General features: G+C 44.5%; 1 long non-coding RNA gene across 3 annotated transcripts in view; it reads right to left on the bottom strand.

The window, feature by feature from the left end:
• Window positions 1–15,523, bottom strand: part of LOC142243377 (uncharacterized) — a 296,303-nt gene that overhangs the window by 241,214 nt on the left and 39,566 nt on the right. For all 3 annotated transcript variants that reach the window (XR_012724360.1, XR_012724361.1, XR_012724359.1), the window contains exon 2: window positions 8,605–8,658. This is a non-coding gene — a long non-coding RNA (uncharacterized LOC142243377). The remainder of the gene's footprint in view (window positions 1–8,604; window positions 8,659–15,523) is intronic.

Raw genomic sequence — 15,523 nt, 5'->3', positions numbered from 1 at the left:
TGCAAGAAGAGTTACTTTATACACTTGAATACTATGAACAACATAATTTTCCAGCAGAGCAATGACCTGAAACATACGTTGAGATTGGCGAAGAAATGATTCACTTACACAATGCAGTAGAGTTGCTGGATTGGCCTCCACATTCTCCAGACCTCAACCCAATCAAACACTTGTGGGTAGAGTTGAAGAAAAAGCTTTACACATATCAAAATGAGTCGACCAGCATACACCGACATTTGGAACGCATAGAAGAGACCTGGGATCAAATTTCAGTTAAGAGATGCTTGATTCTGATTGAGAGCATGCTCAGAAGGATTCAGGCAGTGTTGAAAGTCAAGTGGTGGATTTACAAAATACCAACAAAATAATAAAAATTTGAATTTAGATTTTTAGGAGCAATACAGTAACAAGGCAGTGACATGACAAGAATACTGCTGGTTGTGCAGATTCTCCTTTATCCAGCGCTGCTAGGCTTAAGTTGATCCTCTGGTCTCCTGAACTCTGAATGAAAGCTCTAGGCAGATGTTCTCTATTTCTAATTAGCTCTGCTATAAAGACTCATCTCCTAGATCAGGTAATTGCTGGTGACAGTTTCTGCTTTGCTTGCCTCTAGAGCAGACCTGGGCAAGGGGCGGCCCGCGGGCCAGATCCGGCCCGCCTACTGTCTGTGACCGCCCAGCCCGTCTTGCTGAGAATTGGAGGCGTGGCCTGATCTATGCTTCAGCCCCGCTCTCACTGCCGGGACCTATGTATCCCGCAGTGCAGTGATAAGTAGCTGCCACGCCCCCCACTCTGTCGGTCATGCCCCCTCTTGCTGCCAGTATGCCCCCTCTCTCTGGATGCCTTCTATGGCATCTATGCTGCTAGCCATGCCCATTTTGCTGTCGTCCACGCCCCCTCTCAATGCTGGACACACACACTCCTCGGATGCCTTCCTTGTCCCCTCCTGCTGCTCTCTCGATGCTGGCCACGCCCCCTTTGCCTGCCCCTTCTACCCAGGAACCTCACATGTGACCGGCTCATCTGCACAGCGGCCACTTCAAAAATGTCAGTTCTGCAACTGAGGTAAGTGCACCAGTAGCAGCAGGGAGAGTGCAGTGTGAGTGCAGGAGGGGAGAGTCCAGCACTTGTGTCTTCTCAGGTCCCCCCTGTGCCTGCAGAAGAAGCAGTCACACAGGGGACTCAGAGAAAGCAGACAATGGAGCCCTCAGGCTCTGCTGCTGCAGTGCTGCCTGCCTGTGCCCTCAGCCCCCCCCCCAGGGCCAGTATGCATGCCCCACTGGTCACCACTGTCAGTATGCATGCCCCACTGGCCACCACTGTCAGTATGTATGCTCCACTGGCCACCAGGGCCAGTATGTATGCCCCACTGGCCACCACAGTCAGTATGTGTGCCCCACTGGCCACAACAGTCAGTATGTGTGCGCCACTGGCCACCACGGTCAGTATGTGTGCTCCACTGGCCACCAATGACAGTATGTGTGCCCCACTGGCCACCACTGTCAGTATGTGTGCTCCACTGGCCACCACTGTCAGTATGTGTGCTCCTCTGGCCACCACTGTCAGTATGTGTGCTCCACTAGCCAACACTGTCAGTATGTGTGATCCACTGGCCACCACTGTCAGTATGTGTGATCCACTGGCCACCACTATCAGTATGTATGCTCCACTGGCCACCACTGTCAGTATGTGTGCTCCACTGGCCACCACTGTCAGTATGTGTGATTCACTGGCCACCACTGTCAGTATGTGTGCTCCACTGGCTACCACTGTCAGTATGTGTGCTCCACTGGCCACCACTGTCAGTATGTGTGCTCCACTGGCCACCAGGGCACGTATGTGTGCTCACTGGCCACCAGGGCACGTATGTGTGCTCACTGGCCACCAGGGCACGTATGTGTGCTCCACTGGCCACCAGGGCCAGTATGTATGCTCTACTGGCCACCAGGGCCAGTATGTATGCTCCACTGGCCTCCAGGGCCAGTACGTGTGCTTCATAGGCCACCAGGGCCAGTATGTATGTTCCACAGGCCCCAGTAATGTGTATGCCCCCTACTGACCCCAGTAATGTCTATGCCCCCCACTGACCTCCATATTTTTATTGCATCTTTGTATTGTTTAAGTTACTGTTTGTTTATGAAGGGATAATATATATACTACATACAGTATTGGGTAGAACTGAGGTAATTATATTAGCCTGGCCCTCTAAAACCATGCCAATGTCTCATGCGGCCCCATGGGAGCTGTGACCCAGGAAGACATTCAGAGAACATTTGCTGTGTGGAAGCTGTATTGAGTTTTTCCCTTTCTTAGTCCTTTTTGTTTTTTTCCCCTCTGGTCCATTCCTTATTATTACCTCTTGTTGTTTGGTGTGCTTTGTATGATTGCTGTTTATTTTACCCTTGTCTGTCTAATCCTCTCTGTGTTTTTAACCTAGAGCGGGACTAGCGTTCCTGCTGCCCTGCACACCCTACAGGGCTGAGTCCACGGAAAGACAGGGATAAGCATGTTGTCGGTGACAGGGTGCAAGAACCCGTATAGAGACATTAGGGAGTGCAGGGATCAGCCTAAGGTGAGTTTAGAGGGTGACTCTGCTCCCCTTTCCCTAGCGCCAGGGCCCACCATTGTATCGTGTACCCTTTGTGTTCCGGCACTCGCCTGGGGTTCCCGTGTACCTGGCGGAACCCCGATAGTCACTAAGTAACACACTTCCTATCTCAGTAATGGGAAAGTCTTCACTGAATACAGATTTTATCCCAGAATTTGATTATTTTGATAATGACTGATCACTTCTCGCAGACAAAAAAGCAAATTTGTCTGATAAAATATATTACACAGCTGCTTATTTTCATGTGTGTTATCAATTTATGAAATAAAAATTAAAAAGACGGTTACGCTTTAAGCATTATTATGGACCACTGGTAACTGACTTGATAACAATGCGCAAGATTATTCATGAGTTATTCTAGCTAAGAAAAATAATCATAAAAGAGCTTTAAGGAGAAAAAAATCCCATTGTTTTCACGGTAAGGGTGTTTATTTTGTGCTGACGTTCTGCTATTATATATGTTAAAACGTATAACAACTTAAATGGCACCGTTTAGCAGATGGATAGAACAAAATGCCTGAATACAGTGCATCCTGCGTTGTGCATTGAAAACCACTGACATAATATGTATCTGTGCTTATTAATTATATGCCCCTTTAGAAAATCTGAAGCGATTTATATGGGAAAAAAAAAGTGTGCAGTCAAAACACAATTTTACAAGGTGAAAATGAGTGCATTGTTCTGCTTTGTTGCCATGGATATTAGAATATTTGAAACTATAGCAGGGAACAAGATATACAAAGCGACATAGGAATAGATAACGGGTATAATCCATTTGTGCAACTAAGCCATTTAATGGGAACATGTGGGAGCATATGGTATACTCGGTAAGCTACGGTACAATAAGATTAGCATTCATAGTTAGAACTAAATGGAAAAGTTCTAAATGGGAAAGTTAAATTTTTAGGTAGCAAAGTTTAAAAAAATTATAATCTTTCAGCAAGCATTTTGCGAATCTCTACCTGGACTCAAAGAACTTTATATTTTGATTGGAAAATGTTCATATACATATGATATATACAGTACAGACCAAAAGTTTGGACACACCTTCTCATTCCAAGAGTTTTCTTTATTATCATGACTCTGAAAATTGTAGATTCACATTGAAGGCATCAAAACTATGAATTAACACATGTGGAATGAAATACTTAACAAAAAAGTGTGAAACAACTTAAAATATGTCTTATATTCTAGGTTCTTTAAAGTAGCCACCTTTTGCTTTGATTACTGCTTTGCACACTCTTGGCATTCTCTTGATGAGCTTCAAGAGGCAGTCACCAGAAATGGTCTTCCAACAGTCTTGAAGGAGTTCCCAGAGATGCTTAGCACTTGTTGGCCCGTTTGCCTTCACTCTGCGGTCCAGCTCACCCCAAACCATCTCGATTGGGTGCAGGTCTGGTGACTGTGGAGGCCAGGTCATCTGGCGTAGCTCCCCATCACTCTCCTTCTTAGTCAAATAGCCCTTACACAGCCCGGAGGTGTGTTTGCGGTCTTTATCCTGTTGAAAAATAAATGATGGTCCAACTAAACTCAAATCGGATGGAATAGCATGCCGCTGCAAGATGCTGTGGTAGCCATGCTGGTTCAGTATGCCTTCAATTTTGCATAAATCCCCAACAGTGTCACCAGCAAAGCACCCCCACACCATCACACCTCCTCCTCCATGCTTCACGGTGGGAACCAGGCATGTGGAGTCCATCCGTTCACCTTTTCTGCGTCGCACAAAAACACAGTGGTTGGATCAAAAGATTTCAAATTTGGACTCATCAGAACAAAGCACAGATTTCCACTGGTCTAATGTCCATTCCTTGTGTTCTTTAGCCCAAACAAGTCTCTTCTGCTTGTTGCCTGTCCTTAGCAGTGGTTTCCTAGCAGCTATTTTACCATGAAGGTCTACTGCCCAAAGTCTCTTATCAGTTGTTCTAGAGATGTGTCTGCTGCTAGAACTCTTGTGTGGCATTGAACTGGTCTCTAATCTGAGCTGCTGTTAACCTGCAATTTCTGAGGCTGGTGACTCGGATAAACTTATCCTCCGCAGCAGAGGTGACTCTAGGTCTTCCTTGCCTGGGGCGATCCTCATGTGAGCCAGTTTTCTTGTAGCGTTTGATGTTTTTTGCCACTGAACTTGGGGACACTTTCAAAGTTTTCCCAATTTTTCGGACTGACTGACCTTCATTAATTAAAATATTGATGGCCACTTGTTTTTCTTTACTTAGCTGCTTTTTTCTTGACATAATACAAATTCTAACAGTCTATTCAGTAGGACTATCAGCTGTGTATTCACCAGACTTCTGCACAACACAACTGATGGTCCCAACCTTATTTATAAGACAAGAAATCCCACTTATTAAACTGACAGGGCACACCTGTGAAGTGAAAACCATTTCCGGTGACTACCTCTTGACGCTATTCAAGAGAATGCCAACAGTGTGCAAAGCAGTAATCAAAGCAAAAGGTGGCTACTTTGAAGAACCTAGAATATAAGCCATATTTTCAGTTGTTTCACACTTTTTGTTAAGTATTTCATTCCACATGTGTTAATCCATAGTTTTGATGCCTTCAATGTGAATCTACAATATATATATATATATTGTATATATATATATATATATATAGTATATGTGTATATATATATATATATATATATATATATATATATACAGTATATATATATTTGAACACATTTTCTATGACAAGTTATATTTTTACATGCACACACAACACATATTATACTAACTTAACTAAATGTACTTATTTTGAGATATTTTTAATATATATATATATATATATAAAATCTCTCAAACTAAGTACACTTAGTTAAGTCAGTATGATATGTATTGTGTTTGTTTGTGTGTGTGTGTGTGTGTATGTAAGTAAATATAAATATATATATATATATATATATATATACATCTCAAACGAAGTACTCTGTCCTCATCAGGTCAAAGGGTATGTGCACATATTTAGTATTTCCAGTGGAAAAATCTGCTGTAAATACTGGAGGGTGGGCAGGAAAAACATTGCTTAAGGCCTCTGCCACACTCACGTGGAAATCACGCACATGCCGCGAGACACATATTTTCCCTGCGTGTTGCGTGTGGTAAGTACATGTCTCCGGTACGTGTGGTCCACGTGTGTTCTCCGTGTGCTATCCGCGATAACACACGGCGAACCGGTAATTTGCATACTCACGTGGTCCTCGCTGCTGTCCAGGGTTCTGATCTTCGGCTCCAGCCCCGCCCACTCCCCGCTGATGCTGCTTCCGGCCGAGCGGAGGGGCGGAGATCAGCGGCCGTGACAGCATGCCCACCTCCATAACACGCTCATAATGAGCAGCGGCAGCAGCAACTGTTTGGAGTGGAAGATTCTGCAGGGCTGGTGGAAGTGAGTATGTGTTTTTTTTTATTTTAAAATAATGACACGTGTTTCTTCGGCGCGTGTCTCACGGGACCGCATCCACACTACATCTGTGTGGTACAGGTGCGGGCCGTGTGACACCCGTGCTGCCGGAGAACATGTGGACATGTCGGCGTGAGGAACACACGGAAATACATAAGTACGGAACGGACACACGTTCCTTTCCAAAATACTTACGTGTGTCCAAACCAATATAAAATCATATGTCCACATGTGTACGTGCCTCCGGTACGTGAAAAAACTGCCAAACACGTACCGGAGGCACGAACGTGTGACAGAGACCTAATATACAGGGTTTTTCCCCCTAATCTTTTGAATTGGTGAAAAACATTGCAAACCTCCAAGTTCGTGAATGTTTGAAACTGCTTCAAATCTGCAAGGAAAAATTAAGTATCATGTGCTTAAGATTTCAGAAATCTCACTTTGTTGGTACAGTGAAACACTGCATTTTAACAAATAAAAAATGCAATATGTAAATATACTCTAAGGGTGCGTGCCCACGATCAGTGTTTGTAGCGTTGCGGACGCAGCAAAAACACGCTGCATCCAAAACGCTGCGTTGTACACTACAAGCACAGTGGATGGGATTTATATAAATCCCATGCCCACTGTGCGTGTACAGCCCGCAGCAAAAACTGACCAGCGGTGTGGCTTTCCGAGCCACAGCATTTCAATTTGTTGCTGCAGAGTTGCAAGCGTTCTCCTTAGGGAGAACAGAAGAGAGAGACCATAGTGCCTCGTAACCCGAATCGTGGGTACAAGCAGCTGTGGTCTCCTGTGGAGGAGACTTGGGACCCTGCGGTTCAATACCCGCTACGTCCTGATTGTGGGTACGTACCCTATCAGATATATTGTATGCAACTTTCTAGTGTTGAAATCCACTGATATGGTTGTCCTTCAACAAGGCCAAAATAGATGTTGTTTCTGGAGAAGGTCATAGATGGTCCAAACGTTTGCACAGTGCCAGGATTTGGTCAATAATGTGGTTATAAAATTCATCAGGAGCTCTGAATATGCGAGTTCTAATTCAAAGAGTAGCCAAAAAAATCCAAAAAGTCCAATTCCACTCATTGCTTAGGAGCAGTAAGTCATGAATGTGTAATTGATCACTAATAGAGATGAGCGGATCTGAAGAGTAAAGTTTGGTGTTTGTACTAAACACAGACTTTACAAAAACATGTGTTCGAGTTTGGGTGCTGTTCATATGCAAACCACTCAAGCTATCATCACTGTGCTCGGATCGGTGCTTGGCCCAGTGCGAGCCACTTGCAGTGTTTGAATGGCTTGCACTGGGTTTAAAATCAGAGTTATTGGATGTTCTGTACAAAAAAGTGAAAAAAACAGCCCTCCTCGGAAATGCTCTGTTTATGGCCGGCTGTATATGGGTGGAGACGCAAACTGCTCAATCAGTGGCTTCCAATGGGGTTCAGGTCAAGTTCGGATCCCAAACCAAACTTTATCTAAAGTCCAGCTGACCTTGCCGAACCGAACTTCAATGGATCCGCTCATCTCTAATCACTAATAACGTAGGAAAAGGAGATGTAATACTTGACATTGAGGGGATATTTGCTACTGAATATGACATTTTTATTTTCTGTTAAAAGCATTTTATTGTGTTTGCCCAATTCTTAAGGCCCCGCCACACGCTCCGATATGTCATGCGATCGAATGAGCGATCGCCCCCGCCCCTGTTGGTTGTGCGCCACGGGCAATTCATTGCCCATGGCACACAATGTTGTTAATCCCCGTCACACGTAATTACTTCCCTAGCAACATCGCTGTGGGCGGCGAACATCCTCTTCCTGAAGGGGGTGGGACGATCGGCGTCACAGCAACGTCACACAGTGGCTGCCCAATAGCAGCGGAGGGGCGGAGATGAGCGGCCGGAACATCCCGCCCACCTCCTTCATTCCTCATTGCCGGCCGAACGCAGGTAAGCTGTATTCATCATTCCCGGGATGTCACATGAAGCGATGTGTGCTGCCTCGGGAACGACGAAAAACCGGCGCACAGAAGGAGGAACAACATTATGAAAATGAACGACGTGTCAACGAGCAACGATAAGGTGAGTATTTTTGCTCGTTAACAGTCGTTCGGAGCTGTCACACACTACGAGATCTCTAACGATGCCGGATATGTGTCACGAATTCCGTGACCCTGACCACATATCGTTAGATATATCGTAGCGTGTGACGAGGCCTTTACACTTTATATATGGAAACTTTTAATTTGCAAATTAGACAATGTGATCAGAAATTATTTTTCTTTTCATATTTCTTTGAAACGATCTATAGGAATGACATATTTCCTTGTTCTATTGCTACATGTTTTTGAATGTAACATGATATTTCTTATAGACTGACCTCGGTGCTATTATGCATACTGGAAATCTTTACTACAGGGTTACAAATGCTAAAAAGAAACAAACAAATAATGTATCACAGATATATAAAGTGTGAAGAAGTTTATGAACTCTGAGTGCTTCTAACTTTTTATGAATACAATATATGCGATACACTGTTAATGAAACAGGCGCGCTATAAATTTACCAAAATAAACTTTGTCATAATTGTACATACCTTTGAAGTTCAATATATTTCGGAGCTGTTCGGTTTTCATGGATTGTTAGAACTCTGAAAGAAAAAAAAGGGAGAAAAATATTGATTCAATAATGTTCATTACTTTTTGTAAATAATTGCTTACAAAATAAATAGGCCAACATCCAACGCATCATATTCAGTTCAGTGCACAATATTGTATAGGTATTTGAGCAGGTAAGCGGAACAGCTAGCAGAAGACACAATTTTTCTTGTTGCCTACAACCTCTGACTTGCAGAGAAGTTACATTGGGAGGGAGTTTGATTTGTATGTGTTTATTTGTTTATAAGGGGCTGAAAATTAAAACTGCACATTCCACATCACATATACAATATTCACAAAGTCAAGAGAGGAGCTCCCAAGAACCTTTATGATGGAATTAATGTGACATTTTAGAGCAACCAGACTCCACTTTAAATTCCAAAATGTTATAATCCGGTATCACATTAGAGAGCTGGTTCCCTTGACAAACAACTAAGGAATTTTATAAACTCACAAGGACGCACATCTAAAAGACTGATCATAAAATTACCGTATTTTTCGCTTTATAAGACGCACCTGATTATAAGACGCACCCCCAAATTTGGTGAAGGAATAGAGAATTTTTTAATAAATGGGGTCCGTCTTATAATGCCAGTGTCCGTCTGACAAATCATATAGGGTATATGTCCCTCATAGCCCCCCCCATCCTAAAATTAGCCCTCTGAATCTGGATATGGCCCAGTGATGCCACATGTCCCCTATGCCTGGCACACATCCTCTATGGCTGGCACACAGCCCACTGTGGCTGGCACACGGCCCACTGTGGCGGCACACGGCCCACTGTGGCAGCACACGGCCCACTGTGGTGGCACACGGCCCACTGTGGCGGCACACGGCCCACTGTGGCGGCACACGGCCCCATGTGGCTGCACACGGCCCCATGTGGCTGCACACGGCCCCATGTGGCTGCACACGGCCCACTATTGCTGGCACATGGCCCCATGTGGCGGCACACGGCCCCATGTGGCGGCACACGGCCCCATGTGGCGGCACATGGCCCACTATTGCTGGCACATGGCCTCATGTGGCTGCACACGGCCCACTATTGCTGGCACATGGCCCCATGTGGCTGCACACGGCCCCATGTGGCTGCACACGGCCCCATGTGGCTGCACACGGCCCCATGTGGCTGCACACAGCCCACTATTGCTGGCACATGGCCCCATGTGGCGGCACACGGCCCCATGTGGCTGCACACAGCCCACTATTGCTGGCACATGGCCCCATGTGGCGGCACCCGGCCCCATGTGGCGGCACACGGCCCCATGTGGCGGCACACGGCCCCATGTGGCTGCACACGGCCCCATGTGGCTGCACACAGCCCACTATTGCTGGCACATGGCCCCATGTGGCGGCACCCGGCCCCATGTGGCGGCACACGGCCCCATGTGGCGGCACACGGCCCCATGTGGCTGCACACGGCCCCATGTGGCTGCACACAGCCCACTATTGCTGGCACATGGCCCCATGTGGCGGCACATGGCCCCATGTGGTGGCACACGGCCCCATGTGGCTGCACACAGCCCACTATTGCTGGCACATGGCCCCATGTGGCGGCACATGGCCCCATGTGGCTGCACACAGCCCACTATTGCTGGCACATGGCCCCATGTGGCGGCACACGGCCCCATGTGGCGGCACACGGCCCCATGTGGCGGCACACGGCCCCATGTGGCGGCACACGGCCCCATGTGGCGGCACACGGCCCCATGTGGCTGCACACGGCCCACTATTGCTGGCACATGGCCCCATGTGGCGGCACACGGCCCACTATTGCTGGCACATGGCCCCATGTGGCGGCACACGGCCCCATGTGGCGGCACACGGCCCCATGTAGCGGCACATGGCCCACTATTGCTGGCACATGGCCCACTATTGCTGGCACACAGCTCCCTGTGTTATATATCGCCCCATGCTGCTGCTTTTAGGAAAATAAACTTTCCTTACCTTCTCCAGCATTGTCCTGTCTGTGTCCCCCTCCTCGGGGTTGATCTCCAGCCTCCTGCATTTCCTGGTTCTCGGCCGGTCATGTGATCGGCACGGCAGAGTGAAATCTCTTGTGCCTTATCACAGCAGCAGGAGGGAGGCCGGGCAGACACGCTGGAGGAGGTGAGTAAAAAGTTTATTATTTTACTGTTTGCAGCAGCATAGGGGACATAGCTAACACGGGGGAGGGGGCATGTGCAATCAAAGAAGGGGCAGGCAGATATAATATACACTGCTGCCCCAGCCTATCGCCGCGGTGCACTTTCAGCACCATGGTGGTGGACAGCAGCTGTGCATATTATATGAGCGGGTGCAGGAGATCAAAGTCTGCTGCTCCCAGCTTTCATAAGTCCCCCAGCAGAGCTCCAGAGCTGCCCGCACCTCCCCTGGACTCTGTAGTGTGTGTATATATATATATATATATACACCCCCCCGTATATTCGGATTATAAGACGCACCCCCTACTTTCCCCCAAAATTTGGGGGAACAAAAGTGCGTCTTATAAAGCGAAAAATACGGTATTTATTTATTGAAGTCATCATCATCATTTAAAAGAGTACTCGGGGGAGATAAAAAGTTATTCTAATGGTCATAAACTATAAAAGATGAAATCCATAGTGCTGTTCCCAACCCTCACAGTACCTTTAATTCAGTGTGACACTGGAGTTGCTCCTTGGTGCTCCCTCTCCCTTCTAGGATGTTACATTTCACATCAAGGAGCATGGCCTGCTCCTAGTGTTTAGTAGCTGTCAGTCCCCTGATAATATCTGTTTCTGTTCTATCTGAGAACAAGGGGTGTGTCCTGCTCCTGGTGTCTAGTAACAAACAGCCACCTGATATCTGTTTCCCTGTAGTCTGAGAACAAGGGGCGTAGTGGGGGTGTGGCAAACCCCCTTTTCTCAGACTGCAGAGAAACTGATATTATCAGGGGGTAGGCTGTTTTTAGACACCAAGAGCAGGCCACGCCCCCTAATATGCAATGTAACATCACAGAAGGGAGGGGTAGCACTAAGGAGCAATGAACCTGTTACACTGAATTACAGGTACTGTGAGGGTGGGGAAAAGCAATATGGCTCTCATCTTTATATATTATGAAGGCATGGCCATTAGAATAATTTTTTTATACTCCCTGGAGTACTCCTATAATATGCATGTAAGGCTGATTTTGCTGACCTTCTAATGCAGAGTGCCAAATATTTGCTATTTAATTTATTTACTTATCATCCACTAATTGTGTAATTGACCAATTTCTTCCAAGCTATATTACTGATTGCTTGCTATGTATCATAATGTTTGGTGAAACAACTGAGTATTGAACTGGGAATACCCTGATCTTCATATACCCATGTGTGTAGGCCAACAGGCAAACTGAAATGAGTAGGATAGATCACTTATAGAATATCAGATGCAACAAAAAAATAAAGCTTGGAAGATAGGCATCACATGCCGATGGAAGTGAATGAACATCATGGGTTTTCAAAGTTTATATAATTCATACGTAGTAGGTAGGATTCTATACAAAGGTATTTTCTCAGTACTTTGAGCAAGTGACATGGGTAGTGTTGAGCACTGAGTAGAGTATTAATGACTTTGAAGGAAACCCCAATAGATGAATTTGTGATTGACGTTCGCTATATTGCAATGTACTATTAATGCATTTTGAATTATTCTGCTAATCATTGCCACTAATCTTGTGCCAGTTATACATTCCTGGAGATAATATGAAGTGACAACGATCATGTGCTGTTCAATGTCTAATACTGTATGACAAGTGCGACTGATATGATTAAGGTTTCAAAATTGATACCAATGGCCAGTGATGCTTTACACCGACCTAGTGTACTCCATGTCTGTCACACAGGGGGGTCTCTGAATTCAACAATTGTATAGGATATAAAAGTATTCACGGCCTCTAATGTACAGGAGTTACACTATGAATTCAACGGTTTCAGAAGCTATTAGTGCATTATAAGGACACTTGTCAGCATGTATTTCCATTTGGAAGCAGTTGTTTAGTTGTCTTCCTATAAAAAGTATTCTTTTTTTCAGAGATCCCATGTCCCAGTCATGAGAAATCAAAATAACAAAAATAATATGCAAATTAGGCTAGAAGTGCACTGGGGGTCACCGCTCATGAAAGAAGTAGTAAAAAGGCATTCATAAGTCCCCCAATTTACTTATAGTTTCTACTGTAGATTTCTTATGACTGCCACATATGTAAAAATGGGATGAAAGGTTTCCTTTTAGTTCCACAGTGACAAGTGATTGCTGCCAGTTGGTAATGGTTAAGATAATTAAGCTAAATTTTGATAATTTTTTACAGTGATTTTGTAATGTTTTCTTAGTTTTGTTTACAGTGGACATTTAAAAAAAAAAAAAAGAAAAGAAAAATGAGAACAGGGAGTGCAGCTATATCGGATGTCACTCTATTATATTCTCAGCAATTAATGACAAATTGCCACATCGTTATTGATTAATCACATTGACAAGAAGACACATGGTCAGCAGACAATTCAAAAGTAGCCATCTTTTATTTTAGCGAATTATTAAAGAAGATCAGTCTCCAAGTCAAAAGTGGCCGTTTTTTTATTTTAACTAAAAATCATAGTTAAAGAGGTCCTGTCAAAAGCGTATGGTGTACACATTTATTTTTTTATGCCTACTGCTTGCCTAGGTATAAAGTTATTTCTTTAACTCCTTTACCACCCGTCAATTTTCTGTTTTTCGTCTTTTCCTCCCTTTCTTCCAAGAGCCATAACTTTATTTTTCCGACAGTACAGCCATATGAGGGCTTGTTTTTTTCAGGACGAGTTGAACATTTCAATAACACCATTTGTTCTGCCCCATATTGAAGTGGAAAATGGGAAAAGCATTCCAAGTGAGGTTAAATTGCAAAAAAAGTGAAAATCTACAATTGTTTTTTTGTTTTATTTACTATGTTCAGTAAATGGTAAATCTGATTTGGCAGTATGATTCCCCAGATCAGTATGAGTTCATAGATACCAAACACATACAACTTTTTTTAATTTAAGTGGTGAAAAAATAAATCAAAAATTTATCGAAAAAAAGATTAGCGCTTTTGTTGACATTTTCCAAGACCAGTAGCGTTCTCACTTTTTGGGTTCTGGGGCTCAGTAATGGCTTATTATTTGCATCTTGAGCTGATGTTTTTAATTATACCATTTTTGGGCAAATGCAATATTTTGATCATTTGTTATCGCATTTTAATACACTGTTGCAGTGACCAAAAAAAGTAACTGGCGTTTTGATTTTTTTTCTTGTTACGCCCTTTATTGATCAGATTAATTTATTTTATATTTTGATAGATCTGGCATTTCTGAACACAGCGATACCAAATATGTAATAATAATAATAATAATAATAAAAAAAATATATATTATTATTGTTTTATTTACAATGGGGCAAAAGTGGAGTGATTTGAACTTCTGTATTTTTTTAGGTTTTCATATTTTTTAAAGCTTTTTTTTTTACACTTTTTATTGATTTTACTAGTTTCCTTAGGGAACTTGAAGCTGATACAGTCCGATCGCTTCTACTACGCAGAGCGGGAATGCTGATGTCCTTGGAATGCCGGAACTTAGCCGGCTTTCACAGGAACTACATCATTACAGTGACAGAATGATCAGATGACTCCCAGCTGTCATAATTACCCATTGGCACCTGTTGATCACCTTACCGGGCCGCTGATAGGGGGCAGGAAATGATGCACCCCTGACAGTGCATGTTAAATTCTGCTATCAGAGATTGATAGTGGAATTTAACTAGTTAACAAGCCCCAGAAAATCCGAGATACACCCGTGCCTGTTAGCTGCACATGTCAGCAGATCAGATCAGCCGATATGTGTGGGGAATCATGCGGGTCTGCATTAAAGGGACACACGCGAGCTATGATGTACTGTACTGGTACGTCATAGGTAATGAGGTGGTTAATCTGCTATGCAGTTTCAGATATATGGGCCTCTTTATCTAGTACTTCTAGGATTCTTGTGTGTGTGGGGGTGCTTTTTATGCTTCCCTGCAAAATTCTCCTGGGAGCCACACCCCTTAGTAAAGACCATAAAAATTTGCAGCAAGTATAATGGCCCATATCTCTGGAACCATATGGCGGTATAAAAACAACAACAACAAGCCAAAAAACCCCTACAGCATACTAAAGTAAGAAGGAAGACAATAAGAGCAAAACATGGCCACTTTTGATCTGTTGACACATTTTCTAGTTTTTTTTTTGTTTTAACATATTGCTGTTTTTCTGTTATTACAGTGTTTCTGAGCCATGGTCACGGCCTTCAGTAGTATGTGCTGCCATTTTTACAATGAGGATGACAAAATGATTTCATCCTGCTCAAAACTGCCTGCCATAGGTGCAGTTAAGGCGATTTACAACTCTTGGCCAATGTAGGTGTTTTAGAGGTGAGATTTGGAGTAAGAATCTCTTCTAAGATTCGGGTGCAAACACTTTAGTCACAATATGAGCAATTGAGTGATTTAGTGAAATTCTTTTGCGTGAAATATAACAATAATGTTGAGAATATGTACCGCCCCGGTGTTGGTCAGGTTGCTTGGATCCAGGATCGTGGTGGCTCGAGGGGCCCGGACCCGGCTCGGCGGACACTTGGATCCGTGAAAGGGGGGCATTTACAGGGATAAGTTCGTGACGCCACCTGTGGGCTGTGGCAATAGGAGCACCGCTGCTGCTGCAGGGAGCACCGGGGTGAAGATGGAGTGAAGCAGCCTGATGTCAGTCCCTCCACAGGTAGGGATGGCCCCGGGCTCAGGGGTTTCGGCAATTAGTTGGGAGCGCAGGGTGCAGGGGGAGCGAGGTACTCACTGTGGGTAGTCGTGGTGCAGGAT

The sequence above is a fragment of the Anomaloglossus baeobatrachus genome, chromosome 6 (genome assembly GCF_048569485.1).
Source record: "Anomaloglossus baeobatrachus isolate aAnoBae1 chromosome 6, aAnoBae1.hap1, whole genome shotgun sequence".
Lineage (NCBI taxonomy): Eukaryota > Metazoa > Chordata > Amphibia > Anura > Aromobatidae > Anomaloglossus > Anomaloglossus baeobatrachus.
The sequence above is the reverse complement of the archived record's forward strand: the minus strand, read 5'-3'. Positions and strand labels throughout refer to the sequence as shown.